The sequence below is a fragment of the Saccopteryx leptura genome, chromosome 8 (assembly GCF_036850995.1).
Source record: "Saccopteryx leptura isolate mSacLep1 chromosome 8, mSacLep1_pri_phased_curated, whole genome shotgun sequence".
Lineage (NCBI taxonomy): Eukaryota > Metazoa > Chordata > Mammalia > Chiroptera > Emballonuridae > Saccopteryx > Saccopteryx leptura.
In genome coordinates, this window is record NC_089510.1 from 49,767,518 (window position 1) to 49,786,114 (window position 18,597).

An 18,597-nucleotide genomic window follows, 5' to 3' on the forward strand; every position below is an offset into this window, starting at 1 on the left:
AAGAGAAACTACTGTTTACTGAGTGCTTACCTTGCATAAGGTACTTTAGATCATTGTCTACCTTGATACACACCATATACAAGTGATGTTTTAATTTATACATTTTACATTATTGTTTGCTCTTGTGAGTTTTGATTACAGGCCATATAGTCACTTAGCAAAAGCGGACATATAGCTTTTCTGATCATATACCTCAGTAGCGTTCACTCACAGTATTTCCTCTTGAAGCTGTAAGATAAAGACCAGAAACTTTTCTCTGGATTACCTCATCTTCATTTACTTACCCCACAACAATTAACAGTGACAGTTCCCCCTTCCCCACTGCCTCCCTCCTATTCCCCCACTCCTCCTCGCCAGTTTTCCTTCTTCCTATTTACTACATTCATTTCTCAAAAGGAACCATTTTGGGTGGTTCAGATGCTTGGAACACCGGTGGCTGGGCTTAGAATCCCTAATTTTTGTCTCTCCCTCAAAAAAAAATGTCATGACTTTCAGAATATGGTTGTTGTCACATCTAACTCACAGACTGGTAACCTAGAGCCCATAATAACCCTCAGCTATCTGAGGACACACACACACACACACACACACACACACACACACACACACACACAATCAACCTAGGCAAAGAGAAGACTTATTTCCTGTAGTTAAACAACAGTTCACCTGGGAATGGGGACGTCTTTACATTCCAGAACACTGTAATATGAGTAATTAGGGACACTAGATGACAATATTATTTATCCTGGGCAAAATAATGATAACATTACCGAGAAAAATAACCCAATCACCAACTGAAATACAGCCACTGGGGAGGAACCCAGCTTGCTCACTAATCCACGCAGCAATTCACTGAAGCAACCTAAGCAGAAAATACAGAGCCTTCTATTTGATCAAACGTGTAAAGGGAATTTAACTAAGTTGTAAAATGACCAACACACACAGTGGGGTTAATAATCCTCAAGCGCTGGTTGTTCTTATAGGACTTTGTTATCTTCGTGGTTTCCTTCTTTTGCCTAAATAGGGCTGTAACAAATGTCCACAAACAAAAAAGTTTTATAGTTTCTTATCATCATCCAGGCCATATTATACACGTTTTCCTATAGGAAATAAAGAGAAACACAAAGATTCTTTTCCAGTTGTATCTCTCAGAGATAAAGCTGTTAACTTGGTAAACTGTCCTTTAACAATATGGCTCAAAAGAACCTTAGGAAATTTTATTAAGAATATAATCTGTAGTGAGTAGTGAATTTATTTCTATCTAACATTTAGCACAGACTTGAATGTCTGGCCTCTCCTCGGAACACTTCCCCTGTCCCTTTCTTTCTCCCTCTCGTCTTGAACCTCAAGAAAGGAAACTGAGAAACCCCCAAAGGACTCACACCTGAAGAGGCTGTCCTTGTGCTGGAGTTTCCTTTGATCATGAGCCAGCAGCCCTTGATGCCATGCAGAAAATTACTCTTCTGTTGAACGTGATGCAGACACCAATAATACAGAAAGTGAAAGGTTTTACCCTAAAATAAGTAGCTAAAGCAGGAAGTCGGCTTCTCTGTGTGTGGCTGTTGGCAAGGCCAGGCCACACAGGATAAGAAAGGAAAGAAAAGGAAAATGCCAAGGATAGAAGACTCGAGGAGGGGTGGGGGAACAAAGCACAAATGGACACATTCCTGAAAGATTTTGAGGACTTTAAGGAAAAGCCAGGTAAGTTTCCTGCTTCCGATGTAGACCTCAGCCTGGTTCTAATTAATTGTAGCATTGTAATAATAACATACAGTAAAGACCCAAGGATGGGGATGCCTTTGGAGACATGAAGCTGAGTGTTCTAAGGATCTGTGAAGTCTGCCTCCATCCCAAAGCAGGTTTTTGTGAGCTGGGCCGGGACGCTGAGAGACCACACCTAAGCCCTCCAGATAGGGTCTCAAACAGTGAAGGCAACTCAAGAATGTCTGACTCTGCTCCATTCAGTAGCTTAGTCGCTTTAATAGAAATTTCACACATATTAATTTCACACTAAAGTTTAGATGAGCCTGGTGACAGTCACCAGAAACTTCTCTGAACTGTCTTTTGAGTTCTTTATTAATTTTATTTTTCTCTGTTGCAAATGTTATGCCACAAACGTGCATGCTTCTCCATAACTGAAAACAGGCTTAGTAAGCCTAATGCTAACAGAGAAGTGAGTGGGACATGCTAGTCATGGGATCTGAGAGGAAAAATATACCTCTGACTTTTGGGATGAGGTAGAAAATAAATGGAATAAATGAATGAATGAATGAATAACATACATTATGTTAATGTTCATTAACAAGCAAACTTCACAACCATAAAAATAAGCACTCCTCATCACTACTTTCCATATGCCTAGGCTCAGAAAGAATCAGGACAGCATAGCAGAAATCAAATATTAAACTTAATAACCTAGATGCTTCTCTCCATTATTTCCTATAGGAATTAGTTTCTGTGATGGAAGTGGATTTGAGCTATAGGCAGATGGCCATGTTTTCCAAATAGTGAAATTTAAGTCAATTAAATAGTGTTAAGGAGTGAAATTTATGTGTGTCTGTGTATGTAATCTATCCTGGAGCACAGCCAATTTTAAGTCTATTCTGACCCTGAACAAGTAGCCTTGTAGGAAAGACCCACGCAACATTGGGCTGGACCCTAATTAGCACCAACAGCCAGCACAATTAGCATATTGGGACTGTCTGGTGGGGTTCAGGAGCTGGGTTGCAGTTAATGCACCAATCATTTAAGCAGGACTAACACATCTACACTGGCCTCTGTTTCCTTACGGTGTTCACCCCAGCAAGTCGCTTAATTTAACCCGTGAGGTCAAAGCCAAAGAGCAGTGCTCTCAGCTGTCACCAAAGCCCTGAACTGATTTAAAGAGAAGGGACCAGGGCAGCAATTTCATCAATACCTGCTCAGGAAACCCAGGATCCTGGTCACGGGCCAGGTAACATGGTAAGAAGGCAACAAGGGCTCCAGAAATTACAATTAGGGTTCGTGCAAGATTTTTAAAAGAAAATGTGAACATTTAAAAAGGTCAGAAGAAAATTTTGTTTGGTTTTTAGTAAGTTCAATAAAAGTTGAAGTTGTACACTTTGGAATTTTGGGTTGTTTTCTTTAAAAAAAAAAAAAAAATTCATTCTTTGCTCAACCCCAGAGGAACCCAGCATTCTTCATTTCTTGCCCCGTGCTGACGAGCAGCAGGCTTCTGAAGTATAAAAATCAAGCGATGCCTTTCCACCTGAACTTCCTGGGCATGACTGTTCGGTGCCACACGTTGTACTGTTTACATTACACTCACTTAGGCGTTAGGAAATAAGGGACACAAAATGCCTTCTACTTTTACTCTTTCTCTTTTTCCACTCCTGCATTAGCTTCTCTGTCAAACTGCTCCTCCCTGGGCAGACAATTAAGACAAGAGCTAATCAAATATCCTAACTCCATTAAGTAGAATGTTTTGATAATCCAACCTAAAACTTCTGCCTCCTTTTTTACGGGTAGGATTTCGGACCTGGATTTTAGAGCTCACCTACTGCATTTACTGTAACCCCCCTATTTTGCAGATGAGAGGTCCAGAGGCTTGCTCAAGCTCACAGCTACCCATGAAGGGCACGGAGCTCATCACCTGGGTGCCACAGTGTGTCCTGGGTCATTCACTCCAGCCTATCGCTGGCCAATCAGTGGAGGCTTGTTTGAAGCCAGCCCACATCAGGGATCTTTGTAAGCTCAGTCACAGCTTCAAGCAGCACTTGTTGGTATTTTCTCAACTCTGAACCTCTGAGGACAGTGGAATCCAGACAGTCTCATAAGTTCATTCACCTGCAGTCATGTCAGAAACCCTGAAACAGCTGAAGGACGACTAATAAAGCTGGGGAAACGAGTGAGGAGAGGAGCCCACGTCAGGACGGCAGAGCTGTGCAGACTGTGCCGAGGCCCAGCGCCAAGCAGACACTGTCTAGACATTAACTGGCCTCTCCAGAGGGGGGTGCGGGGAGGAGGGGAGCGAGGCCGGAAAGCCTGCTTGCTTTTTGTTCAGCTAATGCAAACACATGACACAACCTCTGACAGGCTCCAGGCTGGGAGCTCACTGCCTACCCACCTCTTCCTCCGGGCTGGAATTCAGCTGTGGGCTGAGAAGGGTGCTAATCCAGCAATCAGGGGGAAGTGGGGAGGCTTTCCTTAATTCCTGGGGAATCCCAGTTCCCAAACGAGACTGAGTTGGGCAACACCTAAGTGTTGCCCAACGGTGGGTGGAAAAAAAAAAGCAGATTAAAAAAAATTCCATTTGTATCCCCTTAATGAGTCCAGGAGGAAAATTTGCAAAAATACGGGCTTTGGATGGAGGCCTGTTATAAAAAGTTTATAAGACTGAATGATATCAATTTATAAAATGTACAGATGGAGAAATGGCCAACAAAGTCCAAAAAGCATCATATATCTGAGAGGAAGTGTTGTGTTTAGGAGCTTTGCACATCAGTTAGACAAGACGTGCCCCTTCCTCTGGGTGGGCACACAGCCCATGCCAGGGCACACGGCCTGGTTAGCCGAATGCAGCATGGTACAGGCCTCAGCTGTCGCTTCACTGGTCACAGGGGTGCAGCAGGCGGTCTGAACCACCACACCCAGCAACTCTGCTGGAGTCTTAAACATGCCTTGCATTTTGGTCTTATTCGGTGTGGAACAGGTATGAATATATCTGAAAGACAAAGAAACTGCCATAAAACATCACCTGAGCCACTGACCGTTATGTTACAAGTGCTCTTGGAACAACTATGCTTCAGTGTGGGTCAGAGAAGCAGCTGCGTCGGTCCTGAGAAAACACCACGTGGCGACTATGCCCGTAATATCGACTCAGCCCTGAAATGTGGATCCAGCACTCAGCTGACATCAGGTTAAGAGGCCTAGACTGTATTCTTTCTTTTTTCCTTTCCTTCTTTCCCTCCCTTCCTTCTTTCCTTCCTTCTTGCTTGAGTCTCTGTTACCTAGAAAAAAATGGTTTTGGTTTGTTTTCAGAGTCACTTTAAGAAATAAGACACATCGAGTCTAGAAGAGCACAGAGCATTTACCTTGAGAATCAGAGTCCCGGGTCTGTACCCTGGCCTTACTATGTACTAGGGTAGATGATTTTGAGTAACTAACAGCCCTCTGAGCCACAGTGTCTTTTTTTTTTTTTAAATTTTATTTTTTTAATGGGGCGACATCAATAAATCAGGATACATATATTCAAAGATAACAAGTCCAGGTTATCTTGTCATTCAATTATGTTGCATACCCACCACCCAAAGTCAGATTGTCCTCTGTCACCTTCTATCTAGTTTTCTTTGTGCCTCCCCTCCCCCTCCCCCTTTCCCTCTCCCTTTCCCCCCCTCCCCCCCCTTAACCACCACACTCTTATCAATGTCTCTTAGTTTCACTTTTATGTCCCACCTACGTATGGAATAATGCAGTTCCTGTTTTTTTTTCTGATTTACTTATTTCGCTTCGTATCATGTTATCAAGATCCCACCATTTTGCTGTAAATGATCCGATGTCATCATTTCTTATGGCTGAGTAGTATTCCATAGTGTATATGTGCCACATCTTCTTTATCCAGTCATCTATTGACGGGCTTTTTGGTTGTTTCCATGTCCTGGCCACGCCACAGTTTCTTCATTGATAAAATGAAGATTATAATAACTTCATTATGAGTGAGAATTAAATTAGATAAGGCTCTTTCCCTCTCTGCTGCTGTTGTCCAACTAACTAGCACTCACTTTTCAGGGCTCAGCTTGTGGGGGGCTCAGTCCAAACACTCCAGGATGACCTCTAGGCAGTGGTGGAGGAGGAAGATGAGAACAGAAAGGAGGAACAAGAAGGAAAAGGAAAAATGAGAACAGGAGAGCAAAGAGCCACAGGAAGAGAGACCCGGCCGGGGGGTCTTGGAATGGGTGGTCACGTGAGGCTGCAGTCAGGGCTGGACACAGTGCCCAGACTCAAGGTTTGTGTGCAAAACACCCAAAGCGTTGCCATGGTTCCCAAAGGGAGAAATCCGGCCTGCTCCAGGAATACTTCCTATCCTGACTTTAAGAGGTGATTATTTATTTTTTCAAACAATGAAAGCAAAAGGTTCTATTCCTTTGTCCGATTATATTTTTCCAAACTCCACATTTAGAACTGGTGGCCCAGTAACAGATGTACTATGGGGACTACAGCAAGAATATGTGAAGATGAGCATACTACTAAAAAATTCAAGATATCTGGTGGCCACCTCCATATTTTTAAGGAGGGACATAAAAGAAAAACTGAATGTGGCAAAATTCCAGAGGAGTTTCATTACCTTTCTTCTTTGCCTTTTCTCACTCTGCTTCCCTTTCCAGCTCTGCCTTTAGGAAGAACCTTTGCCGGTTTGCACAGTCCACGGCCTGTGCATGGGAGGTGCTCAATGAATACTTCATTTTTCTCCTGGAGGAATGATAGGGCTCTGGCTTCACAGAGGAAACACTATCTAGAAGTTTGAAGGCAAGATTGGCTCAGTAGAAGCAAGGGCTCTGACATGAATTCTGGGCGTCAAAGTATCTACTGAAATAAATACCCTAATTGTATTTTTAAAAGAACATGATCCTTAATCTCTGGGGAGAGTAAAAGAGGCAAGGGGACTTGTGTAAGCCACGAGTACCCACACATATGTGCACACACCACACACATACCATGGCTTTTGAAGTATGATAATAGCTAACACCACACTCTATGTGCTGAGCCACTTCTCTAGTTGCTTTACTTGTAATAAATAGCTTGTTTGATTCTTACAAGTAACCTCTGGGGGAAGTACTCTGTAGTAAGCCTATTTTACAGATAAGGAAATAGGCCCAGAGAGGTTATGCAACTTCCCCAAGATCACAGAGCTTTAAGGGCAGTGCTAAGATTTAAACTTGGGTAGTCTAGCTTCAAGGTCTGAATGCCCAACCATTATGCTGCACTTTCTCTAAAGAACAACCTGAGCCAGCACACAGATCGGACAAATACAGACAATGCAAAGTAAATGCTAATGTGTAAAGTGAGAATTCTCTTGTTGAAATCATTACAGTCACAAACATTGTCAGTGCCTAGCAGGGATTGGTGAGAGGCACTTCATCTCCTGCAGATGTTGGTGTTGAGTATGCGCCATAAGCAGAAGCAGCCTGTTTCATTATTAAGTTGGACAGATGAGCAGAGATAGCCATTACTCTTATTTTCCAGATGAGTAAAGTGAGCTCAGAGAGGTTAAGTAAATCGCACAAGGTCTCACAGCCAGATGACACCAGAAGTCAAACCACTGCATTACTCCAACGGCCTTGCTCTTAACTGAAGCTACGGCCAGAGATACCAGGTGGCTTTTAAAAGGCAACATCAGCAAAAAAGGAGTAGAGCATGCCTCCTAAGTCCAGGACTCTTTCATTACTTTATAATAGCCTTCTTTAAAAATGAGGAGCCTCAATAACAGTGTTCATGTCAAAGATAAGAGTTGGGAACAGTCTGATCTGAGAACAAGGGAAGACAATGAGGAAAGGAACTAACTCGGTGGGAAGCTGCAGTGATATGAACATGGGCAATCAGAGGAGAGGACCGGCACTCCAGGGACAGACCGTTTCTGCTGAAGTTCCACACAAAAACTGCTACCCACTGGACTGACTGGTCACGGGTCAAGGTGGACAGGCGGAAACAGCCCCAGCAGCTCCAGCAGAGCCTAATTCTGAGAGGGTGCCCATCCACGGTCACATTTCAGGGTTCTCTGAACCAGCAGCAGGAGGTAAGGAGGGGGGTGGAGGTTTCTGCCAAAGCCATAGATCTGGCCTCCGGACAGCCGGGTCCATTTGAGCTATCCAGTAGCTCTGGTGGTGGCAGCTCCTTTGGAATAGGGGCGTTGTTGGTGTGCCTTTCAGTTCCACACTGCTCTTCATTCATAGCAGCATCTGTACAAAGTGACTAGCACGAATGGCTGGCATGTCTGCAGAAGATTCACAAATTATACTCATTTACTATGGTTGGAGGAAAAAGGAAAGACTGTGGGGAAAAAGACCAATTTTGCCTCAGACACAAGATTCTAAATCTTGAACACCATAAAGAGTGTAAGGGAGGCATTTTCCCTACATCAATTCAAGGCTATATCCCATGACACACACATATACAAATCTGGGCCCGCAACATGTCACGGCTTTAGCCATGTGTCACATGACTTGTTTTGGCAACAGCTTAGTTAGTCACAAATAGTATCAAGGATTATTTAGGGGACATTTTAAGGGTCATAAATTCAGACTTACGGTAATCTTAGAAATACCTTATAGGTGGTGGCTTCCAAATGAGCATATAAAAAGTCTGTGAAGAGATTACATGGAAATCCTACAAACACAGCAGATACAGATTTATAGAATATGTTTTATACTCCAACTACCCAGAGCTTTCTATAAGCAGGTTATCGCCAGATGACTGCTAATGCAGAAAGTTATCTGTGACAGCAGTAGCTCTCAGAGCCTTAGCAAAGCGACTGTTTAACCCATCAGAACAGCCAAGAAAATTCTTATTATATATATTTTTTTCTTATTATATTTTTGTTGATGCTAATATTAGGCTTGCCTTACTTTAAGGCAGCGGTTCTCAACCTGTGGGTCGCGACCCCGGCGGAGTCGCCTAAAGCCATGGGAAAATACATAATGCATATCAGGTATTTACATTCCGAATCATAACTGTAGCAAAATTACAGTTATGAAGTAGCCACCAAAATTATTTTTTGGTTTGGGGTCACTGCAACATGAGGAACTGTATTGCAGGGTCACGGCATTAGAAAGGTTGAGAACCACTGCTTTAACATGTCTGAATTCATTTAAAGAACTTAGAAGCTTGGGCCAAGAACAAAGTGCTGTTTTCTCAACATTTTCATCTATTTGCTACTCTGTTCCTATCACATATTACCCCTTGTCACATAGTCCCAAACTCTGCCTTCTAATCACCTTAATTGTGGCTAAAGATACACCAATATTTGTCAAATTGGACTGAGTTTTCTAGCAGGAATGCCAAGTATCTGTATACTACTGTAGATGTGAACAAAACCAACTCTATATCTGTGTTCTGAATTTCATTTCATTTTTAGGTTTTATACTGTGACCTCTGACCAACCTCGCCATCTTTAGCAAGCTTATTAAAGCTTTCTAGTTGATTACCTATGTTCTTTAAAATGTAGTTGTAAAGCCAGTAGCCACGGCCACCATCACAGCCGCCTGGCCCGTGCAGGTTCACACTTGATTCGGACAGACGGTAATGAAACGAGGGAGCTAAGAACTGGTGGGCCATTAGCTTTAATCCTAGCTTGCACCCAGCAGGCAAGAAATACACACAGTGGGAAGACACTTCCCTTTCCATTCAGGGCTCCCAAAGCCACTGACTTATCCAAGTTTCCTAGAATCAAAGATTTCTACCTCACCAGCCTTATTCACCTCTGTTCCCCATCTCCTTCTCTCTGCACAAACTGGCTTCTCCTTCAGCACTCCGCCAGTGGCCTTTCTCTGCTCTCCTCTCTAATGCTAATCTCAGGAACCAAGAGCAAGCTCCCGGTCTGCCCCATTTTAAAGTGTAGAAATCAAAACCTTTAATCCAATATACAAATAAGGAAGTCTCTAACACAAAGTCACTTATCTAAGGCATAAATGGGATTCCTCATAAGAGTGCATCACCTCGTATCATGCAACAGTCAAGAGTGTAAGGAAAAGCTTAGTCTTAAAACTAAGCCTTAGGCTATAATGATTTTGCTGGCTTACACCTGTCCCCCACACCCAATGCAAACTATAAGCGAGCAAATATATGTATCATATTTACAAACTTATTTGACCAATAGTAGTCATAAATACTTTTAGTCAGTAACAGCTGGAATAGCATGACATCCATGATAAGTATCAAACTGATAATAGTATCAATTACTAGCAATTATCTATCACAAGACCACCAGAAGCTATGGCTTCTGGTGCTACTGCATTTTTTGTCTTGCCAGTCATGAGCACTTAGGTTATACTATGAAATAAATAATGTAATCATTAGCACCTGAGTTATGCTATAAAATAAGTACTGTAGTGGAGAATAATCTGCAGACTGCTGGGTCATCGTTTCCACCCTGACCTAATCTTCCCATAAGTAAAATTAGCAAATTCTGTCATATTCTCTGGCATTGCCTGCTTCGTTTTTTGGCCTCAAAGTACTTTCTCGTTATGGTGGCCATTATACTTTTGACCCATTGTGAACCTTTTATCTCACATGCCGACCAACTGATTGCTACTGGCTACTTAGAATATTGCTGAGAAGGATTTAAAAACTGCCTCCAGGCTCATAAGAATAGCATTCAGTGATTGATTAACAATGTCTGTCATGGGTAAGGGAGAGGTTAGTAGTGATATGCATGTCATGCTTGTGCTATCTCTGTGGTCCATTGCCTACAGTGTCTAGTAGGCATATCACATACATCTGATTTTTTATAATTTCTCTGAAAGGAGGGATAAAGGGCTTGGTTTATCTGTGGGTGGTGGAATTATAGGTAATTTCATTCTTTGCTCTAGTTTTTATCCCTATATTCTCTAAGCTTTATGAGCATATTTTATCAGAAAGTAACACATTAATATTTATTTAAATAAAATAGCATATATTAAGAGGGTAAATTCCTCTTGAAAAAGGAGATGGATCACAAGAATCTTCATGATGAATTGCAAGACTTTTTTAATACTTCTCTATAAATTTTTACACAGTTGTGACGATAAGGCATTGGTGTGAGGGGTGTTGTTTGGTAAATAAAATCATAATCATTTGCAGAGCCTTAAAAATTTTTGTAACTGTAACTTTTAGCAGTACGTATTGCTATTAACTCTTAACTCTTCTATTGTTCAATATGTAATAAGTTTTAAGTTCTTAGCTATCATAAAAATGCAACAGGCCTCTAATGTAAAGTCCTTTGAAAAGTAATCATTTTCACCTGACCAGGCGGTGGCGCAGTGGATAGAGCATCGGACTAGGACATGGAGGACCCAGGTTTGAAACCCCAAGATCGCTGGCTTGAGTGTGGGATGATAGACATGACCCCATGGTCGCTGGCTTGAAGCCCAAGGTCGCTGGTTTGAGCAAGGGGTCATTTGATCTGCGGGAGTCCCCCCTCCTTGGTCAAGGCACATATGAGAAAGCAGTCAATGAACAACTAAGGAGCCACAACAAAGAATTGATGCTTCTCATCTCTCTCCTTTCCTGTCTGTCTGTTCCTATCTGTCTGTTTCTCTATCTCTCTGTTTCTTTTCTTTTTTTTTTTTTTGTATTTTTCTGAAGCTGGAAATGGGGAGAGACAGTCAGACAGACTCCCACATGCGCCCGACCGGGATCCACCCGGCATGCCCACCAGGGGCGATGCTCTGCCCACCAGGGGGCGATGCTCTGCCCCTCCGGGGTGTCGCTCCGCCGCGACCAGAGCCACTCTAGTGCCTGGGGCAGAGGCCAAGGAGCCATCCCCAGCGCCCAGGCCATCCTTGCTCCAATGGAGCCCTGGCTGCGGGAGGGGAAGAGAGAGACAGAGGAAGGGGGGGGTGGAGAAGCAAATGGGCACCTCTCCCATGTGCCCTGGCCAGGAATCGAACCCGGGTCCCCCGCACGCCAGGCTGACGCTCTACCGCTGAGCCAACCAGTCAGGGCCTCTATCTCTCTGTTTCTGTCACACACACAAAAAAATAATCATTTCCAGGACAAAGTAGTCAAATAGAATTATTTGAGTTTTTTTTCTTTGATTTAGTTTCTCAGTGTAGATTATATTGAGTTTTAAAAAATATTTTAAATCGTTTTTTAGATAGAGGAAGAGAGAGAGACACACACAGGATCCTCTGACTTCACCAAGTTGCAGTGATCGAACCCGCAACCTTATCCCATCTAGGCAACACTGCAGTTATTCCTCGGCTTTTAGTTTTTATTTATTTATTTATTTATTTTTATTTTTTTGTATTTTTCTGAAGCTGGAAACGGGGAGAGTCAGACAGACTCCCACATGCGCCCGACTGGGATCCACCCGGCACGCCCGACCGGTATCCACCCGGCACGCCCACCAGGGGCAATGCTCTGCCCACCAGGGGGCAATGCTCTGCCCGTCCGGGGCATCACTCTGTTGCGACCAGAGCCACTCTAGCGCCTGGGGCAGAGGCCAAGGAGCCATCCCCAGCGCCTGGGACATCTTTGCTCCAGTGGAGCCTCGGCTGCGGGAGGGGAAGAGAGAGATAGAGAGGAAGGAGAGGGGGAGGGGTAGAGAAGCAGGTGGGCGCTTCTCCTGTGTGCCCTGGCCAGGAATCAAACCCGGGACTTCTGCACGCCAGGCCGATGCTCTACCACTGAGCCAACCAGCCAGGGCCCCTCGGCTTTTAGTTTTATTACTATTTATTTTATGCCGAATTTACTCCCGGACCACAAGTTTTTGTTTCTTCAGTTTCTTCTGGAATATCTTCTTCTTCTGTGCAACTTCCTCTTCTGGTTTAGGAACAATCTGCTCTTTTTCAGTAAGGATCATCTCAGGGTGGTGGGGAGAGCTCGTGGAAGGGTTAATCTGCCCATGAGCTCTGGAATTTCTACTCTGCATCTTGGGAACAGCTCTCCTGGATATGCTCAATGACCACAGAATCTACCTTAAGTTCAGTATTAAACCCTTAAGTTCAGCATTACTCCGCATTTTTAAGCATGTGCAGCAAAAATTCAGCACTCTTTTTGGGCCATCAACCCTGTGTCCAGCCCCACTGTTTGGCCTGGGCACATCTACCAACCCCACCCTTGTAATGACAGAATGGCACACATTGCTTCTGCAAAGTGACATCCTTCAGGTAGTTGGTGACTTTTTTTTATTAAGAATTTTTAAAAATTTTTTTATTTATTTATTCATTTTAGAGAGGAGAGGGAGAGACAGAGAGAGAGAGAGAGAAGGGGGGGAGGAGCTGGAAGCATCAACTCCCATATGTGCCTTGACCAGGCAAGCCCAGGGTTTCGAACTGGCGACCTCAGCATTTCCAGGTCGACGCTTTATCCACTGAGCCACCACAGGTCAGGCAGTTGGTGACTTTTTGAATATGCATACCCTTGATGGCCTAGGCAGTTTCACAAATGTTCTTAAAGTGAACTTGAAGGTTTTAACCTCTTGATTTGACTGATTTTGTGAGGTTTTCTGGGTCAAGTGAATAGCAAACCATTTTCGGAGGTCACCTATGGCCGTTTTGGGGAAGAGTTATACAGAGTTTTGAAATATCCACCTGCAAAGCAGTCAAGTCAGCTACCCCCAAACTGGTCCAAAGTTTGTTAAGATAGATTCATGTCAATAAAGACTGTATTTGCTACATATCTTATAGTTAATAAGGAAAAGATTTTGTACTGCAAGCACTGGTAAGTACATATGAAAATACTTACAATAACATCTAAATTGCAAGTCTCATTATCAGTAGGATTAATTTACCTTTTCATTATTAAAGGTTTATAATTGTTAAAATATGAATAAGCAAATGTTACTAGGGCCAGATATCAAGAGACTGGACTAATTAAACCACAATGATCCTTGAGTAATGCAATGTAATCTTGGTCATTTCTACTGCTCACTTTTCACTGTGTTTCCATACACCGAGTTCTTATCCTCCTTTCCGACCCCCTTAGTCTTGTGGAGCGGCTATATGGGTGCAACCACATGTAAAAGTTCAATAAGCTATACATTAAAAATTTGTGGATTGTACGTGTGGGGGACCCGGGTTCGATTCCCGGCCAGGGCACATAGGAGAAGCGCCCATTTGCTTCTCCACCCCCCCTCCTTCCTCTCTGTCTCTCTCTTCCCCTCCCGCAGCCGAGGCTCCATTGGAGCAAAGATGGCCCGGGCGCTGGGGATGGCTCCTTGGCCTCTGCCCCAGGCGCTAGAGTGGCTCTGGTCGCGGCAGAGCGATGCCCCGGAGGGCAGATGCATCGCCCCCTGGTGGGCAGAGCATCGCCCCTGGTGGGCGTGCCGGGTGGATCCCGGCCGGGTGGATCCCGGTCGGGCGCATGCGGGAGTCTGTCTGACTGTCTCTCCCCGTTTCCAGCTTCAGAAAAATACAAAAAAAAAAAAAAGTAGTAAGAATCACAAAGATACTTGTTCACTATACTGCTCACAAAAATGAGGGGATATTTTATTGCTTCATATTCATTTTGAAATATCCCCTCATTTTTGTGAGCAGTATAGTTATAATAACATACATTGTAGCTGTCAGTTTAAAGCACCTGGTCTACCATTAGACTGTAAGCAACCTGAAGGCCTGTGTGTAGGGTGTGCTCAGCCTGCAGAGGGAATACTGACTGATGGGCATTGTGAAGGGAAGATCCATGTTTTAGTAACTCACCCCCTGGAGAAAGGACCCTGTGTCAAAGTCACAGGTGTCAGAAGATAGCACTTTAGAGTAAAGTACGGTATGCATTTGACCTGTAGGACATCAATCACCTGGCTTACAAAAGAAACCGATGTAAGTGTATTTTTTTTTAATCCTATAATCTGGTGTCATTAAGCTAATACTATTTGTGACTGCTAGACATTTTACATCTGGATATTTGAAGAGTAGGAAAAAGCCATGGTGACATTTCCAGTTCTCCATGTGTGACCCCTGGTATTTACAGACCAACCTTACTTTCTCCGTTCTCCTAGAAACACGTCTTCCTGCCTCACTGACTTGATTTCCTTCTCCGAGACAAGCCCATGTCTCCCAGGCTTCACCTCACAGCTCCTGGGACCTGAGTCCTGCTTTCCATCACCGAACTGTAACATGTCCCTCTTCTAAAGACACTTTCAGTGGCCGGACACTCGATTAGTAGGGCACTTGCCCATCTGTTTTGGCTCCTCAGCAGGGTCTCTGTTAAATTTTAACATTCCAATTTCCAACAGTGGTCTTTAAAATCATAGCATGTAGTTTACTTGCCAAATGATAAAAAAGAAACCCAAGAGATTATTTTATTGGTTAATGTACAACATGTACCAAGTTAATGTACCTAGTTTGCTGCAGCTCCAAGAAGTCAGAGGATATGGGTTAGAAGCTAGGCCTGCCTGAATACATGATTGGAGTAATTCTAAAAAATATGGAGGACATCCTACATCAGCCAATAAAACTCCTCATGGTTGATCAATTGTATGTTGATAATAAGGTATAAATGAGGTTAAGAAATCTGGCTTCAGAGGGACAATGCCCTAATAATCTCATCTGTCTATATAACTGTTATTGTTCTTGTTACTATTATCTTAAGTGATGCACTCACAGTTCACAGGTCAAGCATTCCCCTCCTGGAATGAATGTTCTGATTTGCAAATTAGTCCCTTGTACTTATGTGACTTATGATGAATTTACTGACCTGAAATGCTGGGATTCAGAGTGCCAGCAGAGACAACCACTACAGGAGAGTGCTTAGGGACTTGCCAAGGCTGTCTTTTGGAAGCAGGGACCCCTCCAGCCTGCCATGTTAGAATGGACTATAGAGGTACCTATTGACTCAAAGGCACATGCACTGATGCCCGGGTTCTCAATGTTTCCCAGCCTCAGTCAACTGCAGCAATTCTCAAAGGGTGGGGGATGGGTGAGGGAGAGTGAGCAGACCCACACTGCCCCCTCTCAACAGAATCTAGAAAAGGGGCAACTGTGCAAATGTCTGTTGAAGCACTCCCTCTGCTCCTGCCGCCCCAGTGGTGGGATTCAGCCGGTTTGCAATGGTTCGGCAGAACTGATACCTAATTTTCTGTTGAGTTTGGTGAACCGGTTGTTAAAATGGCATTGTAATCAGGGTTCTCTCTAACATGAGTACCTGGGCAGCCGCCCAATGTAGAAATCACAAATTTACATTCCTTACTCTTTTAAAAAAATTATTATTATTGTTATTATTATTATTGGAAAGGCGAGTGGCAGCTGCAGGTGTTATGGAGTCCTGTGCTGCCACAGTCTCACCAGGTTGCCCTCACATGCAGCTGGAGATCCTCATGGCTACATCCTCACTCTTTTTGAACATTCATCTGCACAATAGCATATTCTAAGTGCCCATAGTAATGTTTATTCTGTCCATCGGTGAAAAATATTTCATGGAACTATACTTGTAATATTTATTTCTTCATTTCATAAAACTCATACCTTTGATGAACTACTACATTTTAATTCCCTTACGTTTGTTACTTCAGTAAACAAACATATAACATAAAGAGAAAAAGTGCCAAATAACCAGGTGGTGACAAGCGATCATTGGAAATATCTTAAATACCAGTTTTATTGTTTTATGTCAGGTATTATTTAATATTTTTTCATTAATATTTTAAAACTCTTATAACAATCTAGTTTTGTATACCTCTTTTATTGTTCTTATTTAAGTATTAAATGCATGAAATAGTAAACTACCTTTCAGTATATTGTTTTTTAATACTTAAATCGGTCATTAGGGCAGAGAACCGGTTGTTAAATTATTTGAATCCCACCACTGTGCTGCCTCCATTCTTCATCCATACCAGATGCTAATCTATGCTCATCAACACTCCTTTCAAGCAGACTCTAAAGAGAGTGCATGGGTGTGAGCTCAGGCGGATGGAGAAAAATGTTGATGGAGGCTGCCTGAAGGAATACACTGGTGATAAAGAATGTATATAGAGCCTGACCTGTGGTGGCGCAGTGGATAAAGCGTCGACCTGGAAATGCTGAGGTCGCTGGTTCTAAACCCTGGGCTTGCCTGGTCAAGGCACATATGGGAGTTGATGCTTCCAGCTCCCCCCCTTCTCTCTCTGTCCCTCTCTCCTCTCTCTCCCTCTCTGTCTCTCTCTCTCCCTCTCTCTCCTTTCTAAAAATGAATAAATAAAATAAATTTAAAAAAAAAGAATGTATATAGACAAAGAGAAAAAAGAAGCAATCAAAAAAGCAACCCTGAGTTGCCAAGGAAGTAAGAGACCATGGAAAATGTTCACAATGTAACAATTTTCTTAATGAGATTTGTTAATAGATTTTTATTTATTTATTTTTTGTATTTTTCCGAAATTGGAAACGGGGAGGCAGTCAGACAGACTCCCGCATGCGCCCGACCGGGATCCACCCGGCACGCCCACCAGGGGGCGATGCTCTGCCCATCCGGGGTGTCGCTCTGTCGCGATCAGAGCCACTCTAGCGCCTGGGGCAGAGGCCAAGGAGCCATCCCCAGCGCCTGGGCCATCTTTTGCTCCAATGGAGCCTTGGCTGCGGGAGGGAAAGAGAGAGACAGAGAGGAAGGAGAGGGGGAGGGGTGGAGAAGCAGAAGGGCACCTCTCCTGTGTGCCCTGGCCGGGAATTGAACCTGGGACTTCCGCACACCAGGCCGATGCTCTACCACTGAGCCAACCGACCAGGGCCGTTAATAGATTCTTAACCTAACCAAACAGGATTTATAGACTGGCATTAATAATGATAACACCCACTTTTTCCCCAAGCTTGGGACACCTCTGATTCTGGAGGTCTACTGCTCCAAAGGCTTGGCTTCTTCACATAGCAATGTGACTTGTCAGTCAATCACATTTAAAAAAAAAATGCTGAATTGAGTGCTGGTGCTTGTATTCAACCAAAAACCATCAAGAAAATTGAGCATTATTTATAAATTTCATTATTAAGAAGTTCAACAATATTTGTACAATTCGAGCCTTAAAGTCAACTAAAGTAGATTCATATCAGTGGAGACCCACAAATATCATTATTTGGCTTTGTCTGATACATGTTATAGCTAACAAAGAAAAGATTTCTATTGCAGGCGCCATTAACTGCATGATAAAATGCTGAAAATAATGTACAAATTGCTGGCCCTGGCCGGTTGGCTCAGCGGTAGAGCGTTAGCCTGGCGTGCGGGGGACCCGGGTTCAATTCCCGGCCAGGGCACATAGGAGAAGCGCCCATTTGCTTCTCCACCCTCCCCCCCCCCCTTCCTCTCTGTCTCTCTCTTCCTCTCCCGCAGCCAAGGCTCCATTGGAGCAAAGATGGCCCGGGCGCTGGGGATGGCTCCTTGGCCTCTGCCCCAGGCGCTAGAGTGGCTCTGGTCTCGGCAGAGCGACGCCCCGGAGGGCAGAGCATCGCCCCCTGGTGGGCAGAGCGTCGCCCCTGGTGGGTGTGCCAGGTGGATCCCGGTTGGGCGCATGCGGGAGTCTGTCTGACTGTCTCTCCCCGTTTCCAGCTTCAGAAAAATACAAAAAAAAAATTATATATATATACACACAATTATATATATATACAATTATATATATATACACACACACAAATTGCTTGTTATTTTACCTTTTTATTAATGACTAACAGTATATTATTAAAAGATGGATTTAAAAATTGGCAAATGTTACTAAGGCCAAGAGATTGGATTAGTAAAAAGATAATCCAAGATCATACCTACACCTCATTCCTCACCTACCCTGAGTTCATAGACTCCTTTGTGCACCAACTTCCTCAGTTTTCATATCTCAGCAGTTTTTGATTTTGTCTTATTCCGCATGGATTTTGCCTGGGAATTCTGTGAGAGTACTCTCCGCTCTTCTACCTGAAGCTGGAAACTGCTGCTGGTGGACTTCCTAAGAGAACTAAGCTTTTCCCAGCAATG

General features: G+C 43.5%; 1 protein-coding gene and 1 pseudogene across 1 annotated transcript in view; both read right to left on the reverse strand.

Annotated features, from left to right (window-relative positions):
- Positions 1-18,597, reverse strand: part of FSTL1 (follistatin like 1) — a 64,614-nt gene that overhangs the window by 43,870 nt on the left and 2,147 nt on the right. The window lies entirely within an intron of this gene.
- LOC136380245 (small nucleolar RNA SNORA44) lies at positions 15,894-16,002 on the reverse strand (annotated as a pseudogene).